The sequence below is a fragment of the Lineus longissimus genome, chromosome 15 (assembly GCF_910592395.1).
Source record: "Lineus longissimus chromosome 15, tnLinLong1.2, whole genome shotgun sequence".
In the NCBI taxonomy this organism is placed as follows: domain Eukaryota; kingdom Metazoa; phylum Nemertea; class Pilidiophora; order Heteronemertea; family Lineidae; genus Lineus; species Lineus longissimus.
Window position 1 is genome coordinate 4,352,691 of NC_088322.1, and position 8,164 is coordinate 4,360,854.

Below are 8,164 nucleotides of genomic sequence, written 5' to 3' on the forward strand. Positions count from 1 at the left end.
AACTACCAAACAAATATTATTCGAAAATTTGTAAGTCCTCATATTTGTTGAGTTAATTATAGGCGAAAAATAACTCAACTACGGAACAAATTTTGCACACTGATAAAAGATGTGATCTATGAATAAAAGATGTGAGAACATATTAAAAAATTATTGATTTTGATTTATTTTATTTTCCTGACGGTTTATTACACAAATATTTTGCTCACATTTTAACTTTGCAGTACGGGCAAGTGTCTTTGCCAGAGTTTTTTACCCAAGATTCGAAACATTCTACATGAAACACGTGTTTGTTTTCACAAAATACTTTATCAATGTCATTATTGTCTTTTGCTGTTGCTGTTGTATCAGCATCAACTGCAGGCTCGTCTGTGAAATCAGCTAGACATATGGAACACGTTTCCGGATTAACAAACTCTATGGCATCACCACCTTCATTCAACTGTTTTTTACACCTTGTTTTAACATTTTCGATGATTTTAATTTTGTGTTCGTTGCTTTTCTGCACAGACACTAATATAGACATACTGTCAATTACAGTAAAGGGTACAAAAACAAATACATCGCTTGTAAATGCTGCATATGGACCACGTGTTTGTAATAAATGAAGGGTGATTCTAAAAAAGTCGTTCATCGCCTGTATGGGAATGTTCCCACAGAATTTGCGAAGTTCACCGTCGCTGTCGTCTTTGAGAGTTGGTTTGTGGCTTGAAATCACTGTGAAATTGACTGTATCGTCTACACCCTCGAATCCCATGAAATGATTGTGAAATATTCTGTTGTCTCTTGAAGGGCACACTTTCATCACTTCGACGGTATACTTGTTATCTATTTCTGGATGGGGTAGAATATACATTGCAATGCAACCACTGTCATTCGTAGTTGTAAACGTTTCGCACAATTTTCGACACATATCGTTGGCACAGAAAGATTGTCCTTTTTGTAGAATGACGATTTTCAATAGTGTACGCCGGAGAGCTATTACATCTATAATATCGTGGCTTGTGCTGATCAACAGTTGCACGTGGCTTTCGTTCTTTATATACGGTGAGAAATCATCGTTGGTGTCGTTCATCAGGTACTGTATCATGTGTACGAGTTGTTCTGTCACAACATGATTGATTTTTACTTGTAGTTCTGCCATACTAACGATGGTGAATCGATGACTGATTTCATACGTTATGTGTTGTTGTACCCGTCGCCATACACTATAAATACTTTATTTTTGTTACATTTGTTGGGCCAATGCGAAAGTTAACTGAACAAATCTGACTTAGTCTTTTTTCCACACAACAAATTTGTTGCCAAGTCACGAAGTTCAACTACAAACGCATTTCCAAGCGCCTTATCACAAGATTTACATTTGTACACGTCGCCGTCTTTCCATTCCAAAGTAGCTTTGTAGACACACTGCGCGCAGATAGTGTTTTCGCAGCAATGAATGAAAAATCCTGCTGTGTGTGGGAAAATGAATTGGCCGCTATATATACACTACGCGGGGGTTAATGTGTTTTTTGTTCAAGTATTTGGTGAAAATTAACTCAACAAATTTTTTAGAAACACACCTGTTATTCACATAACTGAACTGAAGGAGGTAGAATCACTTTCACTGTCAGAAACACACGATGATAAATGCCTCCTCCGTTTGGTGTTTGTAGCATTTGGCAGTTTTCCTAATTTGCATTTGCAGGAATGTTCCTGTTGATTGACATATCCGTTTCTGCTCTGAATTTGAAAATGAATTCGTGCAGCCATCCAACGGTAGATGTGATTTTTCCTGGATCGTGAAAATATATTCCTTTCGCTGTCAATTGTATACTCCATATCAAACAAGGGGTGGGTGACGGTTCCTGTAGCTGGATCGCACACATTTACGTTTGTTAACGGGACAATACATTTCATGCACGATAGGTAGTACAAATTACGTTTTATTTTCATGTCGACGTCGTACTGGAACCAACGACAGAGGAATTTGGTGCTTTCCGGTGCCAAGTGGTCCACGAAAAGAATATTGGCCTCTGAAATGATCCATCTAACGTCAATGTCAGTTTCATAGTTTGATTCGGTGATATCGGCACGTGAAACGGTTACCGCTGATTTCTTAGCTTCATTCAATTGTAGAGGAATTGTTTCGTATTGTTGGTAGCAGTCTTCTGGAACATTTTCATCGTCATTTTCGCCGTCAGAATATTCCAGATAGACTATAGACGAGGCCTCTTCGGTATCTTCGGTATCATTGATCTTGTAATTGTGGTTCACCACGGTTTGTAGTGAATCGGTATAAATTGCATCACCTTCACTGTTCATGTCAACTTTGACTTCAATTTCGCCACATGAAGTCTGGAGATAAAGCATGTGGATAGGAATGTTCATTCGATTATCTCGAAGCATTTTCACAAAAGTTTTTCCAGTTTCGGATGTCATATTTTCTCTATTTGCAAAAACAACGGTAGCGAAGAGTTTCTCATCGCCATTCACTTCTTCGAAGCAAGAGAGTGGTATTTGACTTGTAGCCGCCATGTTATCCCAGATCAAAAAATCTGTCAATTTGGAATTATGATGTGAGTGAAATTGGGAAGAATTTTTGTATCTGGTGAAATATATAAATGTAAAATGTATAATAAAATGCGTTTATCGTACGAATGCAAACATGTCTCTTCTTATAATGTTATATTGTTGTTGCAGTTTGATATTTTCTACATGTTTTGCTGCATTACCTAGTCCCGTGGTGGAAATCGATTTTAAAATTCCACAGAATAAGGCACCGGTACTCAACTTTTCGATAAATGTTCTTTCGATAGGAAAGACGATGAATATCGAACCACGAGTATCAGTTTATTTCCACTTGATACGAATCACAGAGAAAACTACGTGGGGTCTGCAGTATACCTAAATTCAAAGTGTGCATATAGTGGTGTGAGAAAGGCACATTCGGCTATAAAAGCAGATATAGACGCACTCTCGGATAGTACAGATATTGAGAAGAGATGGTCACCCCAACACAGATACATGACATCGTGCTCTGTTAGCGATTCGAAATTCGAACTTACTATTCAAGTTCATAATCCACAGGAGTATGACTTGACCGTTTGGCAATGTAGGGCACAGGCAGTATATAAAAGATCTCCTGAGAGAGTAGATGTAGTTTCAACCTCTTCGGAAGGCTTGACCGGCTATAGGATTATACCTTTTAGCGAGGGTACTGCGGGAATACCTCAGAAAGGTCAATCGTTCGATCCACCAGAGCCAATATTGATAGATAACCCCGAAAATGATTTATTTTTCGTAGGCTGTAAGGTAAATAACTTTCGATGGGTCTCAGTGGACTCGGCGTCACAAACACCCATTTGGTCTGGGTATAAATTGATGCTAAGTCACAAGTATTACAACTCGCCAACGCAATTGGAGGACTTTGACGACCAGATTTTGATGCAGGGAGATTTGTACGGCAGAATTACTGTGAAGGGAAATGACGGTAAAGGAGCGGCGGCGACGGCGTTTTCTGTGAACGATTTAAAACCAACACTTCAACTGGTGCCACCTACAGGGGCTGAACACCGTTTCTGCGGCGATTATGATAATTTGAAATTGGCACGATATAGAAATCAGAAGGATATAAGCGGTATTGCAAAGACCATGTGCCTATTACCCCCACCTGTCAAATTCCAAACGAATAAGGGGAAATATTCGTACGCTCTGGGAACGAGCGGCATTCCCTTTCACGTCCATGCAAGCCAAATGAACATACTTAAAGCATGTTGGGATAAAATGTACCTTGTCGGCGGTCAATTGGATAGAATCGTTGGAAATCCCGTCAAATTGGCAAAAATCAAACAAGAAGGACGGGTTACCGACACAGGAGATGCAGTGTTTCCTATTTTGACAAACAACGACGCTCATAATTTCACAAACTTTGGAACTATTGATCTGACGGGTGTTGAGACGGTGGTTGTGAGTCTGCCAGATATACCAGATTCGGCTGTGAGGATGTTGAAAAAAAAATCGGAAGATAATGTTGGCCCCGCTACGAGCAATGTGTTATATAGACACATTAACAGCGCCCGGGGCGATCCGCCAGCGAATGATTTGTCTGTGAGATTGGAATATGGGCGAAAGAGAATTGTGGATATCGTTTACCAGTTTAAAAATGTCGAATCCGATTATAGGTATCATAAGATGAATCAATTATGTATGAGGGATGTAAAAAGGACGGTGAAAGACGGTTGGAAGGTTTTGTTGACTGAACAACTGACCGAAACGTTTTACATGAACTATTTTAGGGTGGTGAGGCAATATCAGTACGTGAAATACGAAATGGCCAAAATAATCCGCCTTTCAGATGGCAGAGACGTGTACAAGTACGAATGTGGAAATCCATTTGATCCCAATGAGAATGCCGAGGTGTTATTTTTCTCCAGCGGTTCGTGTGAAAAACTGGAAATATGCAGCGGTACCGATCAGAGGGGCAACGGTGTATATAAACTGTGCAAGAACGAGCCGTCAATGTTGATACCGAATACAAACAAGGACAGTTGGTGTGGTAGCGATAGTGCTGTTAATAAATATTCGTGGCGTGTTTATATTAAAAACGCACGTGCCAGAGGTTCACTGTTTCTCACGAAAAAGATGAGACCCGATGATGGTAAGTATTATGATGCTAGCGTCAGCTGTGCATCGTCAAGGTATGTTTGCTTTTATGGAAGGAAAAGACAAAATCTCCGCGAAATCATATTGTTGGACTACTTGAAAGATAAAAAGGGCGCAAACACACACATACCGTCGCCATTGGAGAGTGAAGACAAAAAGTTGTTGAAAGAGCGAATTTACACTCACGACGGCTTTATAAAACCTGACGAGTGCCCGCAGTACGAGAATAAAGCATGCAGGGCTACGGAAAAAACCCTGAACATTTATCGCTACGAGTATGGAAAAAACAAAAAACAAGACAAAAATTGTGTTGACAGGAGCCGTGACATGTGCTGGCACGATTTCACGTTAAATAGATGGCTCAAGGACTTTTCCCCTTATTCGTATTATGCAGGTGAAGTGAGCAAACACTTCAACTATTACAAAGAGGTTACTATGTACCTGGAAAGCGGAGAGTTGACATTAAACACGCGCAGTTTTGAAATAGAGCACCTGGTAAAGAGATCCACGAAAAATCTGATGAACAAATGCAACCAAAATGTGTTTGGGAGCAATTGTAAGGTAATCAACGGACATCGCATGGGTATCTATGAAGATTTATCGCTTGTGCAGTGTCCGTGTCGTTCAGTGGGATCCGTGTGTAAACGAAATAACTTACCGAATTTATCGAGCAACATTGTGTTTACAGCGGTTATGAATTGGGAGAGTATCATGTCCACGAACCCGAAAATCAACAGCCAACTGAGATGTGGTACTTTTGGTAAATATGGTATGCGAAAAAGTGTGTACAACATGATGAGTTACAGAATGTGTACGAGACAAACGTTGAAAGATATGATGTTTTAGCGAACGTCGAAAATTACAAATGTATCGTAGTAGCACCATACGCGAGCAGTTTCACACCGAAAAGACCCGATCCCAATCATCACATACCCGAGATGGCAGTGTTTACAGATGCTGATATAGTGGGTTCGAAATATCTGTTCTGCGCTTATCCGGAGACGAATCAGATCACCCCTATAGCCAAGACATCGGATGTTTTCGATAAGGAGGGTGATAACGACATGGGTTGTTCTGCGAGAAATTATTTCTCCAACATCGCCAAGGATGTCAATGGGAAATGGTTCATTTTCACCGTTCGATACAGTTCGTATTTCGGTACATGTCCAACACCAGGCATGTTAGCGAAATTCGTGTACGGCGCTAATCAAATCGTTGATCGAAAACTTCTAAGATGTAGCATGTCGACTAGGGAAAGGAAATACACACTGAAAGAGGCTATGGCACCAGATTTCCACACGAAGATAAATTACACCGGAACAGAGAGAATTTGTATACATGATAAGAACACGACGTCATTTACAATGTTTGTAAATAAGGAGAAAATAGATGCCTTAAAACAGGCTATCACAATGGCAGATTTTCAGTATTATTTCGACGGAAAATCGTATTTGGGTCCAAGAGGTAGACACCAATATTGGGGTAGACCGGCCGTGAATAGGTGGTTTCCCAATATCGTAAATATAAAGGTAGTGCCACCGTGCTACGACATACCAGATACGCAACAGAATAATGAGCCTATTTCGGCGTTAAGAATTGTGCCTACGTCGAATGGCGTGCGCGTAAAGTGTGGTTTACCTAGATTTATCAACATGGAAATATTCAAGGGTTGCGAAGATTCCATTAAGAAACTGTATCCGTTTAGCGTGTATGCTATAGTGTACGAAAAAGGCACTCCGACACGGGTCAGGAAACGAATTTTACTCACAAAATCTGCCAGCACGTTTGAAAAGACTGAATGTACCATTTCCAACGAACTGTTGCCAATTTCAAGTAACCGTGACGCTGTAAATTGTACAATTTCTGCGTACAACAAAATTCCAATGGACAATGTGATGATAAGTGCTATTGTACCCGATAATGCTGCGTTGAATTTATTCAAAATGACAGAAGCCGATTCGCCTAAAGGTCTATTGCTCGGTTTCGAATGCAGTTTGGGCAACATAGGCAGTGGCCAAGTGAATGGTGGTCTGTTGTACGATTACAATTCACGTTTAGAGGCATTGGATTCTTATTTCAGTATCAGGGCCAATAATCTTGCCGAAAGTATGAAAATAGACGCAGCGGGCCAACAGAAACAAGAAAGGCGAAAAAGACAGGAATTCGAAAATAAAAAAGAGTCTGTGGAGATCGATGTGGACGTAAAGGACACACTAAACCCAATATACATTTTAATAAGCGTTGTGTCTATCAGCGTATTTGTAATCGCGTTAAGTGTGTTGTTGTACAGAAACAGAAACATTTTTGCGAAGATTTCACGAAGAAAATAAATTATTTTTTCTCGCTCACGAAAATTTTCTAAGTCCAACGCTTCCTGTTCAGAGACAAGAATTCCAACTTCCTCATTCTAACTTCCTGGTTCTAACTTCCTGGTTGATGTAACATGGATAATTTTGCAAGTGTTTCGGCAAATGAATGGGACGACGGCGATGGCGATAGTAGTAGTGGTGGTGGTGTTGGTGTGAATTGTAAGGCAAACGGGGGCGATGGCGAAAAGGATAAAATGGTTGTAAATTTCATTACGTGTGTCTCCCTAGCAGCGAATTTTGCCAAAAAACACGGTCATCATGTAAATAAATTTAGAAACAGTATACACAGGTCTTCAACAGTAGGTAAGGGAACGAATAAACGAGATTGGTCTAGGGCATTCGAAGAAGGAGAGGGTAAAGAAGGGGCAGATACGGCAACGAAAGGTGCAACAGAAGTGATGGAGGATCTGATAAGTAACGAAATCTCAGACTGCGGTATGGCTGGGCATGTTAGCGACGGTTCGGTTATACACAGCTACTTGGCGTTAGAAGAAGACAGACACGACGAATAATATAGCCACGAAACATGCGAAGCTGAAGAGAACGAATATGACTGGAGGAAAATTTGTAAAATTATGGACGATAGTAAAATTGATGCAATTTCGAAAAAGATCAAAAAGGGACCGTGTCGATTTCAAATGTCTGCGAGTCACGAAGAGAGAAAAAAGGCACGTGAAAAAGCTTACGGTATGATTGAAACATGTAATTGGTTGAAATTGTATTTTTTCCGTGGCTACGTTACAGAAGCTGATTTCGTGTGTCCGCTGCCTAGGTCAAATCTTTCGGATAGAGTTAATAAAAAAAGACAGAAACAGATAGCTGAGAAGAGACGTCAGAAAGAGGATTATATTAAAGGGCAGCAAGCACAACATAATACTGATAATACTGATACAGAAATTTTAGTAAGTGGATTGTCGAGGAATACAGATGCGAATGACAGGGAGGTGGATGACACACCTCCTCCGTGTGGTGAAATAATTGCTCTGCGAGGATCTATAGATGCCATATATAAAGTCAGCAACTGTCCATGGTGGAAAAAGCAAACGAAAAAGGACGTACGTGAAATTAATAAGCCGTGGTTGATGAACTTGGGCGATAAAAGTAGTGGAGAAGAGGACGACGATGCAGAAAAATACGATTCCAGGATT